Source organism: Oreochromis niloticus, linkage group LG15 (genome assembly GCF_001858045.2).
Source record: "Oreochromis niloticus isolate F11D_XX linkage group LG15, O_niloticus_UMD_NMBU, whole genome shotgun sequence".
NCBI lineage: Eukaryota > Metazoa > Chordata > Actinopteri > Cichliformes > Cichlidae > Oreochromis > Oreochromis niloticus.
Window position 1 is genome coordinate 1,776,004 of NC_031980.2, and position 16,447 is coordinate 1,792,450.

Consider the following 16,447-nt stretch of genomic DNA (forward strand, 5'->3'; position numbering starts at 1 on the left):
TGGTGAAGATGAGGGTGAGCTGGTGTGCGCATGCTCTTAGTACCTTGCCAGGTACTCCGTCTGGAACGGCCGCCTTTCTGGGGTTCACTGCTAGGAGCACATGTCTGACATCATGCTCCGTTACAGTGAGTGGAGCGGTACAGGAACCAGGTGAGGATGAGGATGGGAGCAGGGCTGAAGCAGATGAGTGTTGCTGTTGTGGTGTTTCAAAGCGGGCAAAGAAGCTGTTTATTTCCTCTGCCAGCTGCACACTGGAATTCTCTGTTTTCGCAGTGCTGCCTCTGTGGTTGATGATGTCTTGCATTCCCTGCCACACCTCTCGTGTGTTGTTGCTGGACAGGTGGGACTCGATGTTCCTTTTGTGGTCTGACTTGGCTTTTTTAATCCCCCTTTTCAGGTCAGCTCGAGCAGCCCTGTACAGAGCTCTGTCACCTGACCTGAAGGCAGCATCACTGGCTTTGAGGAGTGAGCGGACCTCGCTGGTCATCCAGGGTTTTTGATTTGGGAAAACCCGAATGCTTTGTTCCACTGTCACATTTGCAGTACAGAACTTGATGTAGTCCAGTACTGATCCTGTGAAAGTTTCTAGGTCCTGGTGTTCAAATTTGTCCCAGTCTGTGTCTGTGAAGCAGTCTTGTAGTTTGTGGAGAGCATTTTCCGGCCAGGTTGTAACAGTCCTTGTGGTGGGCCTGGCACTGCGCCTGAGGTGGGTGTAGGCTGGGGAGAGCAGGAGGGAAAGATGGTCGGACTGACCGAGGTGGGGGAGGGGTATGGCTCTATATGCATTCTTGATTACTTCTCTGACCATCAGGAATAGAAGAGTCAGATGACTCTCTATCACTATCAGAATCGGATAAAACATCGGACTCACTCTCTCTTCCACCCTTTTCTTTCGCCTGCATCTTTTTTGGCTTTGCACCTTTAACGTCCTTAGGTTTCCTTTTTGTATGTGGAATCTTAAAAACATTTTCATTATCCCTACACAAATTCCCGTCACTGCGGACCATTCCATCCACATCCATTTCCTGTTGCACTCCTACTGACGTAGGTAGGTGTCTGGCCAAACTCCTCACACACTTCAGCAGAAGTAGCGGCAACCTCACTGGTATCATGACTGCCAACAGTCTCACATCCTGAAACTCCGCCCGTCTCTCCATCTCCGACATCGAAAGCTGGGGCTCCGTCCTGTGCGTCACTCGCAGCAACACCTTTGTACCCCTCACCTGCTGAGACCCTTGCCAAAGTACCTGCCAAAGTACCTGCCGAAGTCCCCTCCCCTGTGTCGTCAGAGACCTGCACAGTTTCAGTCTCATTATGCACCTTCTCAGGGCAGTTACGGACCGAATGCCCTTCCTGATGGCACCCAAAACATCTCATGTTTTCCGTCGTTGCAAAAATTGTGTAGTCAAACCCGTCAACCTTAAATTTCATCACGATGTTCAGCTCCTCATTCTCATTGTTTGGAATCATATACACCCGTCGGCGAAATGAAACAACATGCCGTAACTTCGCAGATTTACACCCAGAAGGGAGCATAACCATAGTTGACACAATCTGACCATGACGTGACAACTCTTTCAGCAAAATATCATCACTGATGAAAGGCGGCAAATTAGACAGAATGATTTTCTTCGCCGGGTTCATTAGAGGAAAGACCGTGGTATACGTACTTCTCAAAACAACTCCCTTCTCAACTACGCTATTCACTTTGTCAACAGAATCCAGAAACATAACAACCGCATTATTCATCCTGGAAGCTGCCTTTATACTTTCATACCCAACAACCACCCCTACAGCCAGACCACACTCCTCTACAGAAAAATTGGTACCAACCGGTATTTTAATACCATGCCGCCGGGAGAGGCTCTGAAAGCCCTCCGTCGCATGATTTCTTCCGGCCATGGCTCCGAGCTAAGAGCCCAGCGCTGCCGAAAAGAACACCAAACAAAAAACGAGTGAAAAAGAATTTTGCAACAGTTTTTGCAACATTCTCCGTCCCCCACCTGCACCAGACGCTCACACATGCGCACCTGACAGAGAAAGAAAGAAAGAAAGAAAGAAAGAAAGAAAGAGGCGTCCTGCTATGAAAAATCTCTTTGATGCTTCAGTACAACCTGAGATGAAACGTCTGCTCTTTCATCTCCAGGTTTCTGGAGAAATATGGAAAGCCTCCATCCTTGAAATCGCTGCAAATATTGTCATATTCTTTGAATGCAGAATTGTTCTTTTTTTCTCTTTTTAAATATATCAGTTATATAAACGATATACACAAGGCATCCTACTGCATGTGTCCACAACAGATGTATTTGTTGCAACTAGAGATTTTCTCACATTAACTGCCTCTATGTGTGAACAGAGTTCAACAGGATAATAACAACAGGAGCAAATTAACACTTGAAATTCAGTGTTTGTCACACAGGGCTTCCATATTAAAGGATGGGAATGCAGGCTCGTTTCCATTTAACATAATGTCATTTAATATGAATTCACATGTTTGGTTGGTTTGTTTTTTCTTTTGTTTTAACATATAATGATTAATAAACCTTGTGTTATTTTACTATAATCTGTGTATGTCTGTCATTATATATACTGTACACACACACACACACACACACACACACACACACACACACATATATATATATATATATATATATATATATATATATATATATATATATCTGAGGAAGGTCTTTAACCAAAATAAAACTGATACTGATTTTTTATTTATTTATTTTTTTACTTTCACTGTTTTAAAGTTAAATGTGTGCTTTTACAATTTAAAAGTCAATTTAATTATTATGAGAATAGGCTTTGTTTTATTAATTTGCATAAACTGATAAATAATTGAACTGTTAAAATAGCCCAAAGCTACTCTGTGTAAAAGAAGGCATGTTTGTTTTCCTCCACCTCATTTTATTTGTCTGTATAAAATCTCATTAAATTCATAGTTACTGTAATCAAAAGTTAAAAGAATAAAATCATCAGAAGTAGCTCAGTCGCATGTCTTACAAGATTCAAATGTTGGGGTAAAAAATTGCTAGTTGATAATAAAGGTTGCTGATCCATCTGCCACAAAGTGTGAAACGTATTCTCTCTTTTTTTTGTCTCATTAGATTGAATTTAAGTATCAAGAACAAAGACACCCGAGGAGCCACTGGCCAATGTTTCCATGCTGATGCTCCATAAAAACATTATCCTATGGGTCTATTTCCAAAGACATGTTCTGCAGCTTCAAAGCCAGAGGACTCCTGTGAATAAGAGACCTGCAGTATTTTAAAAATGACTCATAAATGGAGCGTTCTTGTAAGATGTCATCATGACCGATGTCAGTCTAAATTTGGTTTTCACTGCTTATTTCCTTAAAGGCATGAGTGAGGCTCCTGGAGAGAGAGGCTCACAAAAATGTCATGCAGCCAGTGAGAATTTAGACAGAGCTTGACAGGAAATGTAGACAGAGAGACAGAACGAGACGAGGCAGGTTTAGAATCTGTGTGATGTCCTCTGTGGAGACACAAGACTCACAAGACAGAACCTCAGTGTTTCTTCACCCAGTTATGGCTGATTGACAGAAATGTGAAACTGAGAAACACATCAAACAAGCTGGTAATGTATAAAAAATGTGAAGCATCCACCTACACTTTGTGGTTATGATGATGTATCATTCTTTTCTATTAAATTTTACCAACACATTTTAAAGTAAAGGTCCCTTTGACCTTCTCTCTTGTATAAGCGTTGCATACAGTATATAATACGTTCTTACTTGGCTGCCTGAGGTCCGTGTAATCGCCACATTGCTGCAGCACAGTCTGTGTTATGCTATGCTGCTTCGAAAGAAAAAAATGAAAGCATATTTCTTGTATTTTTGTATTGTTTTTCTCCTTTATTATGTTCCCTAATGAAGTATTGATTTCACAGAGTTGGAAATGAATATCAGCCGGGCGCTGTGGGAGTGGGCTCTGAGGTAAATCTGTGTGTGTTGGTAGATTTTTTTGTGTAACCCTTGTTCTTCTTACTGAAACAATGACTCAAGTGTTAAGAGGCATGGCGCTCATACAGCTATCATTTATCTTGTTATGAATTTAAGGTTCATTTGCGTGATCCAGCTTCAGTTTGAAGTTTGCTGTGACAAGTGCAGAACGCACTGCGCTCATTGCTAATTGCTGTGAATCCAGCAATTCAGTGGACGCTAACAAAACAACAGGTAACCTCAAGCTCAGTTCAAGACATCCATCTTGCACCGATGCTTATTCAATTAAAAGTACATTTACCATAAACTCAGTTGCTTTCTGAGGCTAATTGCCCCCCAGCCCCACCTCGCACTCATACTCTACCTGGCAGCACTCCATTGTTTGTTTTGCACTTTGCTTAAGTGCAAGGTTGGAAGTGCAATACCATGAAGCATCCTGTGAATCCGCTCGTCCATGGTCTCATCTGATTACAGCAATTATACTAATGTCTCAAAATTAATGCAGTAATGATTTATTGGCGCTGAAAATGGTAAATGCAGGTCTGCCCACACTAGCACATTTAAGGCACATTGGTCAATTAGCCAGTCAATTAAACAAGGCCCACGTGTCATTTCCATTCAGATTCTTTTAATTAATACCATTGCTGTGCGAAAACAGCTGACCCATACAACGTGCGTGTGTTAGAGTGCACTTGTGCTTATGCTGTGGGGCAAATTGGTTTATTGTTGATGAAGAACAAGGTTAGGAATCGCATAATGATTCCACAAGATGTGCTTATGGTGAGTTTCCAGGAAATAATATTTATACAGTGTCACAGAGGACATTCAAACCATGCTAAAGTCAAAATCTATGTCAAGTATTATGATTTTGGGTTCTCACTGTTAAATAAGCTTGTGTGATTGATACTGTATATGTGTGCTCTGCCAATAGTCCTCCCTACATCTGTACCTGACCACATGCCTAAATGTGCTGATAACAGCTGTTTCCTTCATCGCGCAATTTAAAGTTCAATTTGAAGTTTTCTGGTCTAGTTTGGATGAGTAACTAATGCTAAAAGACACAATATGTCAACTTAGACCTCAAAGTGAATCATGATCTGTTGTTGGGAAGTGTCACAGCCCTGGGTGGGTGACCCAGTGTTTGTTTCATCATTATTATTATTACTAATCTTTGGTTTCTTCTTGGTTCATTACCAGTGTTTTGGTTTCTGTTTTGGATTTTCAGCTCTCTCTGTTCTGTGTCCAGTTTGTCTCTGTGCCTGTCGTGTGCTTCCTATTTTACTTTGAAAATCCGTGTCTCATGTCAGTGTTTCTGGTTTTGCATCCCTTGTCTCGTTAAGTCTGATTTCTCCCGGCTGTGTTTCTCTCCTGTCTCCCATTCCCTGATTACGCCAGTGTGTATGTAACCTGAGCAATAAAAGTTACCCGCTCCTGCCTGCTCCACACAGCTGATCCTTGACAGGAAGTGAAAGAAGAAATCAAGCCAAGACGGCTGTGGCGTTGTGTCTGCACGAGCAAGCAGCACAGCATGTTCAACTGCAAGAAAATACATAAACTGCAGTAAAATTAATACATTAAAGCCAAGAAATATGGTTTCGCTTACATTAATTCTCCAACATTAACTCAGACGTCCACATTAACTGTGCATCTCACAAAGACACAATGAAATCACCAAACCAGTCGAATTCCATTTGGCCGGAGATATGTATCCAATAAACACGGTGTGTAATGACGGCGTCAGTGAAAAGGTCAATATATTGAGCGAAAGATCTTTTTGTCCTCATGTAATTATTTTTTCCAAAGTATCAATAACCACACACTGCAAAACATCACAGGGGGACTAGAGAGGGCTCTCACAGCTGTACAGTTTCATGCATCATGCAGGGACAATGAATGGAAAGACTTTAATGCGCTTAGGCCACGTGAATCAAAACCTGATTTGTCTGAAAAGAAGTTTGAATTTACAGGATTTTAGGACAATACACAGGTGAAAGCAGCGCCCTGATGATTTTGTGTTTGGGGAACATTTTTTATTTAGTTTTTATTTTTTTTCAAAGGGATGAAATTACAGATATACACATGAAAACATGAAAGCAGTGTTATGTTTGCATGCAAGTGCAATAAAAAACATTTTAAACTAAAATCAGTCAATTGTGACAAATATTTGTGATCTCAATATTGATCTAAACATTTTTGTGATGATCATTTTTGGCCATAATCGTCCAGCCTCATGATGAAAATTTCAGATATGTTGATAAAATTAATCCGGTTTTCATCTGATGAACACAGTTAGCTTTAATAATATTTATGTAGCACTTTTTAAAGATACAAATCACAAAATGTTCCACATCAAATAAAACCAGCAACTTAAAAAATAAGTTGTTAAAAAACATAAAATGACACCAGGATGTCAGAAAGTTTAAAATGGAAACAAAAGGGAAATACTTCCACGTTATAAAACACAAAAGTTCAGCTTTTTGAGCTCACAGATGTACACGGGGGTGCAGATTTCCACAGTGTGGGGTCCACGACTGCAAACACTCTCACCTTTGGTTTTTAGCCCAGATGTAGGGATGGACAGTGAGCCCTGAGAGCCCAGCTGGTGACATATGGCTGCAAAAGTTTGCCAGTGTTGGCGGGTGCTTCTCCATGTAGAGCTCTGAAGGTTAAAACCTGAACTCTGGATTGATTTCTGAATTTATTGGAGAGCCAGAGGTGTGAGATCAGCAGAGGTGAGATGTGGGAGCACCTGGAAGATCTAAGGAGCTTTGCAGCAGCATTTTGTACAAGCTGCAGATGGTCCAGGGAGGCTTTACTGAGGCAGGTGAACACTGAGTTACAAAAGTTCAGGCCAGATGAAATAACAGCATGACCACCTCAGACTCTAAACCTCAGATTTTGATATTTTGTTGTTATTTCTCATCAGATAAAAATGGCATGGAACCAGACAGACATTTCCCCATCACATTTTTAATATTTGCTTTAACAAAGCAGCAAGGATGAAACAGGGGGGCCGGGGGGACTAAACAATTTTGTTCATAAATGCCATGTTGGTTTTTTACTTTTGGATTCATTGATCAGATACAGTCAGGTGGGCTCCTCTTTGCAGCGGTATCAGGAATCCTAAATATCCATAAATCTGACAGAGATAACAGAAATACTGCGCTTTAAAAAAAAACACACACAATAAAAAAACAGAAACTGCTTTCACTGATTGTTGACTGCGTAATGGAAACAGGAGCTGGATAATTTTCATGCATTTTTCACAGCCTGAGCACTGAAAGCACAAAAGTTCAATCTGTATTTACACTTTTTTCCATTCCTGAACGTGTCCAAAAACTGAAATTCTGCATCACGATTGGTGAAGACGTATCTATTTTGTGCTCAGTGTGAGGAGCACCATAAGACGTCCAAGGGAATCTTGTTGGATACAAGAGATTTTGGCACCGTTTTTCTATTTTTTGGGATTGTACTTTAACAAACTCCTCAATCAACTTCATAACTGGTCTATCTAAACTTGAGGTCTTAGTTGTAAGTGTAATTTGCTGTGGCAGCACGGTGGATTCATTCAGTCATTCGTCTCAGCACGAGAAGCTGTTATAACTCACAGGGACACGGCCCAGTCCGTTCCAAACTGCTGAATCGAGTCCAAGTCTGGAGACGTCTGCATGCCAGTGTTTAGTCACAGACACGGTGCCACCGAGTAGCTTTAATTTTTATTGAATTCTCACAGTTTTGAAACGAGGCTGTATATTATTTAACTGTTACGCCAGTATTTTACTTTAAAATGATCATCACAAGATCATTTACATCAGGCGTGTCCGACTCCAGTCAAAGAGCTACCATCCTGCAGCTTTTAGACACATCCTTGTTCCGACACACCTGAATCAAATGAGAGTTACAGGCGTTTGCCAAACTTGATGGCATGCTGACGAGGTAATCCAACCATCTGATTCAGCTGTGTTGGAGTAGGGATGCGTCTAAAAGCTGCAGGACAGCAGCTCTCTAACAGGAGCTGGACACTGACACATGTTGCATGTTAATTTCCCAAACCTTGTGTTTTTAGAAATTAAAATTGAATTATTATTTTTTTGGCTGTCAGCACTGAATTAAGTTTATAATTTAAGCAAAATTATAATCTGAATAATATTTTAATTTTAATATTGTTATTGTTTTTACAGTTAAAAATGGAGCTACGGTCGATATTTTACTGTGGAAGAAAATGTTTTAACTTGAAGAAAATAATGTTTTTCCCTCAAATGAACATGAAAATAACCCATAAAATAAAGTTTGTGCCACAAAACACAAATGTTTTCCACTGTAAAATTAAATAATAATTTATTTAATTTATTTATTATTTAATAATTTATTATTATTATTAAATAATAAAATAACAAAAAAAATTGTTGCAGTTTCCCTTTTAAAGGTTAACCCTTCTCTGTAAATATTATAGTGAAACATTTTTAACCAGTGTGACTAAAAGGCTGTTAGTTCTGTTGCTTTTACAGTTAATGTTTTATGAATTAATTTAGTTTGAATAAATTATTTTGCTATTTATAAACACCATTGTACTTCATCATTTAATGTGACACAACAAACTATCGTGAGCTTTTATCAAAGTGTTTACCTCATGAAATATGATCACCTTTCACTGTTCAATTCATAGTATGAATTATCAACTACTTTATTTCGTTCATACAAATATTTTCTAGTGGAATATTCAGCTAGCTCAGTAGTTCATTTGCTGTTATCGGATGATACCGAACCGTTTTTAGACTAGAGTGCTTTAATCGTTCTGCTCTGTAAGCTTAATACACAAAGCATGATTTTAATCAGATTCCTGAATGTAACAGAAAAATGTCCACCTTAAATTTCCAACAAAGTATTTTATTTAACATCTTTGATCTTGTGAACATCAGATGTTTACATTTATACTCAACAAATCACAGATACCTACCTCCATGACAGCAACAGTAAGGAATCACTGAATTCTTACAAGTCAAACTGTGCAAAACCAAAGTTGTAAGTAAACAGCAGCTTTAGCACATTTTTCAGATATAAAACAGTGAAATAAAAGTAGAACATGTACTTTTACAAATTGTGTCTAGTAAAACTTCACATTGTTAAAATCTTCCCTCTCACAATCAGAAACAATTGTTTCAACTACGAACATCTGTAGAATATGTAACACATTATACTTTTATGACTTTGTCTGAAACAAGAGGGGGAGGACTGGATCCACTCAGGATCAGCAGTGTCTGAGATGAGAGTGAGGACTCTGGGATTGACCGACTTTTTTCTTCCTGGACTCAACCTTGGTGCCTCTCTCAGGATTTATGGAAAAGAAACACCTTTATTAATGAAAGGGCAAGAGAGATTGAGGAAATTAACTCTCTGAGGTGAGATATTAAATGACCTGATAAACACACAAATCCATAATAAAAGAAATTTCACTGTTGAAGGAACTCCAGTGTTGATCTTAGTTCCACAGGGTAGGGTATGTTAAAGCAGTAGTAACTGGCAAACATTGGGCAGATGGCAGAGGTCAAGGTTGTGATGCGGTCGTTGACAATCTTCTCGTCAATGCTCAACATGAATGTCTCAGCAGTGAAGCAGGAGGAACATGAGAATTAAAAACAAAAACAAATAATTAAAAACTTTAATAACAAAAACTTTAATGTCACTCATATATACAAATACTTGTTACATGAGTTTTCTTACTGGCTGAACTTCTATGGTTGTGTTAGCCAGCATATCAGTGTGGAAGCAACAGGACATGAACGTGGCCGGTACAGCAGAAACTACTGTCTACTTACAACAAGCAACGATGAAGGGTGTTGGTGGCACGTTCTCCATCTCAGCATCTTCTGCAAGGCTTGTCGTCTCAACGCAGTGCAGCAGAAGCTCTTCCTTCTCATCAAATTGAGCCAGTAAAAGAAGCATCATGTCAGTCGCTTCTTGCTAGCAACCACTGGACTGACCTCTCTCAGGCTGAAGTTTGAGAAGAGCATTCAGGACTTGTTTGCGCTTTTGTACATCAACATATTTGAGGAACTTTGGCGGAAGGTCTTCATCAGATTCACACCAGTCAGTTGTGGGAAATGTGCCGTTATACCAACTTCATTGAAGAAAAGGGGCCATTCCTGGCACAGTTTCACAACATCTATACCTTAGTTCTTCTTTTTAAACCGCTTCTTCATTTCTTCTTTTGTCAGGCTGAGTCTCCACAGTCACATGATTTGGCTCCCACTGAAAACTTCTATCTAATCCATTATTATTATGTGAAATAAAGCATATATCCATTACCAGCACAGCCATGCTTACATTCAGCAATTAAAACCTATATTTTTTTTTATAGGCTTTTTACATAAATGTAAAAAAATAATAGTGTTTGACTGTTATAAACTTTATGGAAATCCTCCGTTAATAAAACAACGCAAGTGTTTTGAGTAGGGTTATGTTTTTTTTTTCTGAGAAAAAATGTACAAATTACTGTTTTCACAGATTAATTTATTTACAGAAAGTTCACATCAAATCAGCAGATTTAAACTGTTTTATAGCTGACAGTTTTTTTTTGTCACTGTTAAATATACGGATATTTTTTACAGTGAAGAATGAGGCTTCTCACTAATGTTTTGCTCAAATGAAAGGATCTAACATTGTAATTGCTAAATTCAGACCTTTCAGGGTAACAAGGGTGAGCTGAGGCAGCATATCATCAGGTATCTTTGATGCTGGATCAAAGTGAAATTATTTTCCATCAAGCTTTACGGCCAATATGTCCTTCTTTTGTGAAGAGCTTTTACATGTACTGTGTGACCGCGGGCAATTCAAAACCACTTTTCATTGATCTTGACCTCCACCCACAATATACAAAAAAAACATACACAATGGCTGAATATCATTTTTAGTTTCTTAGTATTTTCTCTTTATTCCCACTTTTGTAAACCTTTAACTGTTACACAGATATTGTTCAGACGCTGTTAGTTTCTGTTTCCTTTGTTCTGCTTGCAGAAGAAAACTAACTCGAAAGCAGTCGAAGTCAGAGGTTATCAAACTGGGAGGTTTGCCTAAGCCAGGGGGCTGCAGAGGGAGGGACGTGGGGCAAAGATGTGAGAGGGGCAGGTGTGTGTGTGTGTGTGTGTGTGTCTGTTCTAAAAGCAGCAGGAGGTTAATTATTGTAGTCTGGCCTGTAGATTTGACCTCCTCATAAACACAGAGGTTGCTGACGTCTTAGTTTCTGTGACAGCCGTAAAAATAAATGGAAAAAATAAAGTGTGTCAAATGCCCGAGAGGCCAGGAGCTCCAAATCAGGACAAAAATAGCACTTTTTCTTTGAGTCATGACTCTGTCAGACCTGAGCACAGAAGCATGATGCACTTTCTTTTTTCTCATTCGCAGTGAGTCATGCTTCATGCTGTGAGATGGCCATCGCAAATAAACGTCCAGAAAAGGTTCAGGAACTATCGCATCAGAACTTGGCTGCTAACTGTTGTTGTTTTTAGGTTTTCTTCAGTAAGCTAATCCCACGATAGCTGCCTGCACGTCCATGAATCCACTGCAGACAGGAACCGCTAATAGCAAAGATGGCACGTTGCCAGTTTGCTAAAAATGTAAACAAAAACAGGCTTAAGGAGTGTGTGTGTGTGTGTGTGTGTGTGTGTGTGTGTGTGTGTGACAGCCATACTTCTATTATAAATCCAAAACACAGCTGGCTGGAAAGATGTGAGTATAACGGCATCTGCTTCTGGCCTTCGTCTCATTCACACACACACCCGCACCTCAAGCACCGGACTATAATTCATAATGAGAAAAAGATTAAATTGGACTTATGAGGAAGGCAGCGCTGTGTTTCCGGCCAAGTGTGTCTCTTAAAAATGCATCAACACTTATTACATTGTGCTTAATGGGCTTCGAAGAAATTTGTCCCTTTGCCATTTTGGTCACGGCTTAGGAAAAGTGGTCATAATGGACGCTAATTAAGTCATGACTAAAGCTGGACACACACACACACACACACACACACACACACACACACACACACACACACACACACACACACACACACACACACACACACACTGAGACTCTGCTGTTGGAATATGATAAACTTTCCCATCCATGGTTTGACTGAAATTGGCCAGATATGTAATTCACAAGAAATAGCAATAAGTTATGATTACAAGATGATGGAGACCCCCCCCCCCCCCCCCCCAAATTAGGGCAGAGATTGTTTCCATCATCTGAAAATACTGGCTGCACTTCCTCATGCGCTGATGTTCCAGACATATGCGATTGTTGCCTCGAGCCAAAGCGTGACACACTGAGGCTGTGTATGCGCCCGCTCTGCATCACTGCTGGCTAAAAACTTTGACTGGAGTATCAACTGTTACGGATTTTATTTTTTTAAAAAGAAGGAAGAAAAATACTTTTACTTCACACTGGCAGCCACGCGAAGTCACACAGACTCCAGTTGTTTCTTTTACTGTTTTTTTCTTCCTTATTTTGCAAATAAAATGTTTGTTAGTGTGGGAATCAATTGAGAACAAATACAATGACGCCAGGACTGACTTGAGGTGGTTAGCGGTTCCATTGAACAGAACTATAATTATCTACTTCTCCATCTGGTCATGTGGCCTCGGGTGCCAGGAGTGAACCTCCTGCTGTCTCCTGTCTCAGCACAGCCAAACACAGCTAAGCTTTTCAAATGAGGTCAAAGGAGCGGGCTTGGCAAAGCTTAAGATACAGCTTGGACCTTGTAGTTTTCAGTGGTATCCATGTTGGCCAAATAACTGTGGTCACGTAGCTCTTGCTGGAATTATTTATTATTATTATTGTTATTATAGTTTTAACTGTTTTGTAATATTTTAGTTTTGTGAATTGATGCGATCTGAAAGTAAAGCTCAGCACTTTAGAAGAAATGTGACAACTTTGTAGGCAGTTATGTCGTCTGATGATGGATATACAGCTGTGACGTGTGTGGATGCCGACAACTACACCTGTAGTCAGACGTTTACATGAACTCTTTGTGTGCATGTCATGGTAATTTGGGGCTTTTATTTATTGATTTTTTGACTGTACAGGAACTGTGTGCATAAGTTTGAATTGATTTTAGATTTGTGTTAATCTGCCAATATCCAGCATTTATATAAGCTTTGGACCCTGTGCAAAGTTCATTCAAATTGGTTGGTTTCCTGGAAATACACCTGACATTAAGCATGGTCCACACATTTTAAATAGGACTGAGGTTGGAGTGTTGGGAAGGCCATTCCACAAGCTCCTTTATCCAGTCCAGATCCAGTTCTGATGTGTGTTTGACCATTATTCTGTTGGAATACCCAAGTTTCAACTGTTGATTTGAGGTGGCAGAAGAATTTGGAGGCAGGCCTTCTTCATTATTCCATCCCCTTTGTGCAGCTTACCATTGACAGAGCATCTTGCTACCACCACCATGCTCGACAACCAGGACACTATTCTTAGGTTTGAAAGCCTCACCTTTACTGCTCCAAACATCTGCTCTCATCTGATCATAAAACATTTTTCCAGGAGGCTGCAAATCCAGTCGAGCTTGAAAGTGTTGATTTTGGAGCAGACTCTTCCTTCGTTCAGCGCCCTCTCAGCCCATCGTGGTTTGGTTTCCAGTTGATTGCAGGCTTGAGCCTTTGTTGGTTTGTGAGTTGTTGCCAAACAGCCAAACCAATTTCCTCTCCTCTGAGAATGACAATTTGGGTCTTCTTCCAGAGCTTGGAAAGCGGAGACACATCTGAATAAACCTACAGTTCTCCTTCTTAGATCTTTACTGAGTTCCTTGGATTTCCACATTGTTCTGAGTCAGTCCAGTGACTGCAATGAAAGAAATGCCTTTTATAGTAACAGCAAGGAGAAACCAGCTTTAGTCAACCATGATCAGCAATAAGAACTTAATAGACCTTGACCATGACAAGTTAAAAGACGTTGCATCTTCAGCACCGTTTATTAAAAGATTAAATTGGGTGTATATTTGAGCTATTATGCAAACTCATAACCCTGTTTGTCTGTGGACTCAGTTCTTGTTTTTTAAAGTCATTAAAGATGTTGATGTGTGTTGTACAGTCATGAAAAGCCTCAAACTGATGAATGAATATAAGCATCTGACCACAACTGTGTATTTAGATAAAAAAAAGTTCCTTAACCAGGAGTATCTAGGTGTGCGACAATAACTGTGATATTTAATAATGAAAGCTCAAATCTACACACATACACGCAACTTTGGAGGCATTTCATTTACAAAACAAACAAACATATGCACACAATAATGAAACTTTAAATTAAAAAATACTATTGTAATTACAATTTAATGTAGATATCAAACTATTACGGATTTTTTCTGCACCAAAATTATTTCAACATGACAACAAGAAGAAACAATTTTCTCTCTGCACGTAGGCCGTTTATGTGCGCGTATTTATTGTGTAATGTTTACATAAGAAGTTATTTAGAGTTAAAAATGGGAATGTAAAATGTGTCTGGAACAGCTCCCGCAGAAAAGGGTTGAAAGAATATCCTGTTGTTCAGAAGAAGTAAAAAATCAATACAGCAAAACCAGAGAGATACTTTTCCCCTTCCTCTTGGTGTCCACAAAGCACTTCAAACACTAAGAGTTCAGTTAAAGAATTGGATGTGTTTGTGAGCAGCAGCTAATATAGCCTTGACCAGTGCTGACATATCAGATTTCGTGCTGCTCCCTCTGGAGCCCCAAAGGGTTCTAAACAACTTTATTTCACATTTAAAAGCCGATACTGAGGTGGGAATATCGGTAGAGTGGAGCTGGGACATTTAGTATTTATCTGAAGGCACCTCGAAAAGCCCATTAAGGTTAAGAGAATGCCAGAAATACACATAGAAATATACCAATAAACTATTAAACATTTTCATTAGACAAACAAATACAGTTGTTGAATAACAGACTCGATAAAGTCGTGTCTGTAAGTCACAGTGTGCCAGTGTTAGCTGACCATCAGCATTTTCATTGGATTTCTTCTGCCTGTCTTTTGTTAACAATATAACACAAAATCTTTTTTGTGTTATATTATAAAAAATCACTTTTTTATTTTCCTGTATGAAAAGTTCAGCTTTTATTGATATGGTGCTAACTCGCATGAAATATTAATCTCAAGGTATTGTAAGGTAGCGACTCTCTAACATAACTGATAGAAACACACCAATCGAATGAGGCTGGTGTTCATACATGTGGAAGATTGTTACGTAGAGCCAAAAAGATGATATTTGCATCACAAACTTTCAGTATGTAAAATTACATTTTCTGGAAAATTCCATACGATCATTGTATGAATGCTAAATTAGCTTTAACCATGTCAAGTATGGATTGTAAAGTGAATTTAAGGAAAGAAATCGTCTCTATTTGCTCGTCTGTCATCAATCCAGCGGCCTCCTGATGTCACCAATTTTTAATCAAACAAAGAACCAACACAGAACAACGTGTCATACATGATATTGCAGCTAATGCCCATAAACACAGCTCAGAGACCGAGACACTCTTTGTGTTTCACCTTTGGACCCTTTGTTGTCGCTGCATGCTGTAGCAGACAGACAGGTGTATGGGCGCGCTGCGCTCACTAACACTGTGGTTCTTGTCAGAAGTAAAAATGTTGTGTGTGCAAAAAGATACGCTCAAATTACATACATATAAATACATATTTATACACTGATTTAAAAAAATGCAGTTTCCTGTGCTGTATAAACACGATTATATTAACGCACAGAGACAGACCTGATTGTTTTATGATCTACGTTGTGGCTGAGATTTATTTTTTACAGTGTAGAGAATATTAAAAAGCATCATGTCAAACTTCACTACACTTAAAAACCAAACTATGATTTTCTGCAGTCACCCAAAAACATAAAGATGAGCGCTCTCGTTAGCACTCTAACCACGGAAGATTTAAAAGGCTGAAAAAACAAAGATGCAAATGGCATCCAACACATCGTTGTATTTATTTGCTTTTTATAAATGTATTACTGAAAAACATGAAAAACATGAATGTTAAAAGGGCAATTATTTTTGCTTTTTGTCTTTAATGACTGAATTATAAGTTTTGCTACGTGACATGAATGTTACATTCCAACCACATGACTGTGCAGAACACAAAGTTAAGAGGTGTGCTGCGTTTCATAAATGTGTCTTTATTATTCATGAAAATTGCAGGTGGGGAAACTGATACAGCAAAGTAGAGAACAATTGTTTTTGTTTGATTTTCTTTAGGCATGTTTGAACTTCCATACATGATATGTGAACTTTTTACTAAACGTGTCAGCAGAAGTAATCCAACATTTTTACTTTTGGGAATTTTGGGCACTGCTTCCTAAAGTTTACACTTCTAGACATTAATGACCTGATTACACCATGCAAACATTTATTTCATTAAACTTTAAATAATCTACTCGGTTTGCAGTTCTGGCTGTCGACGTTCCTTCAGT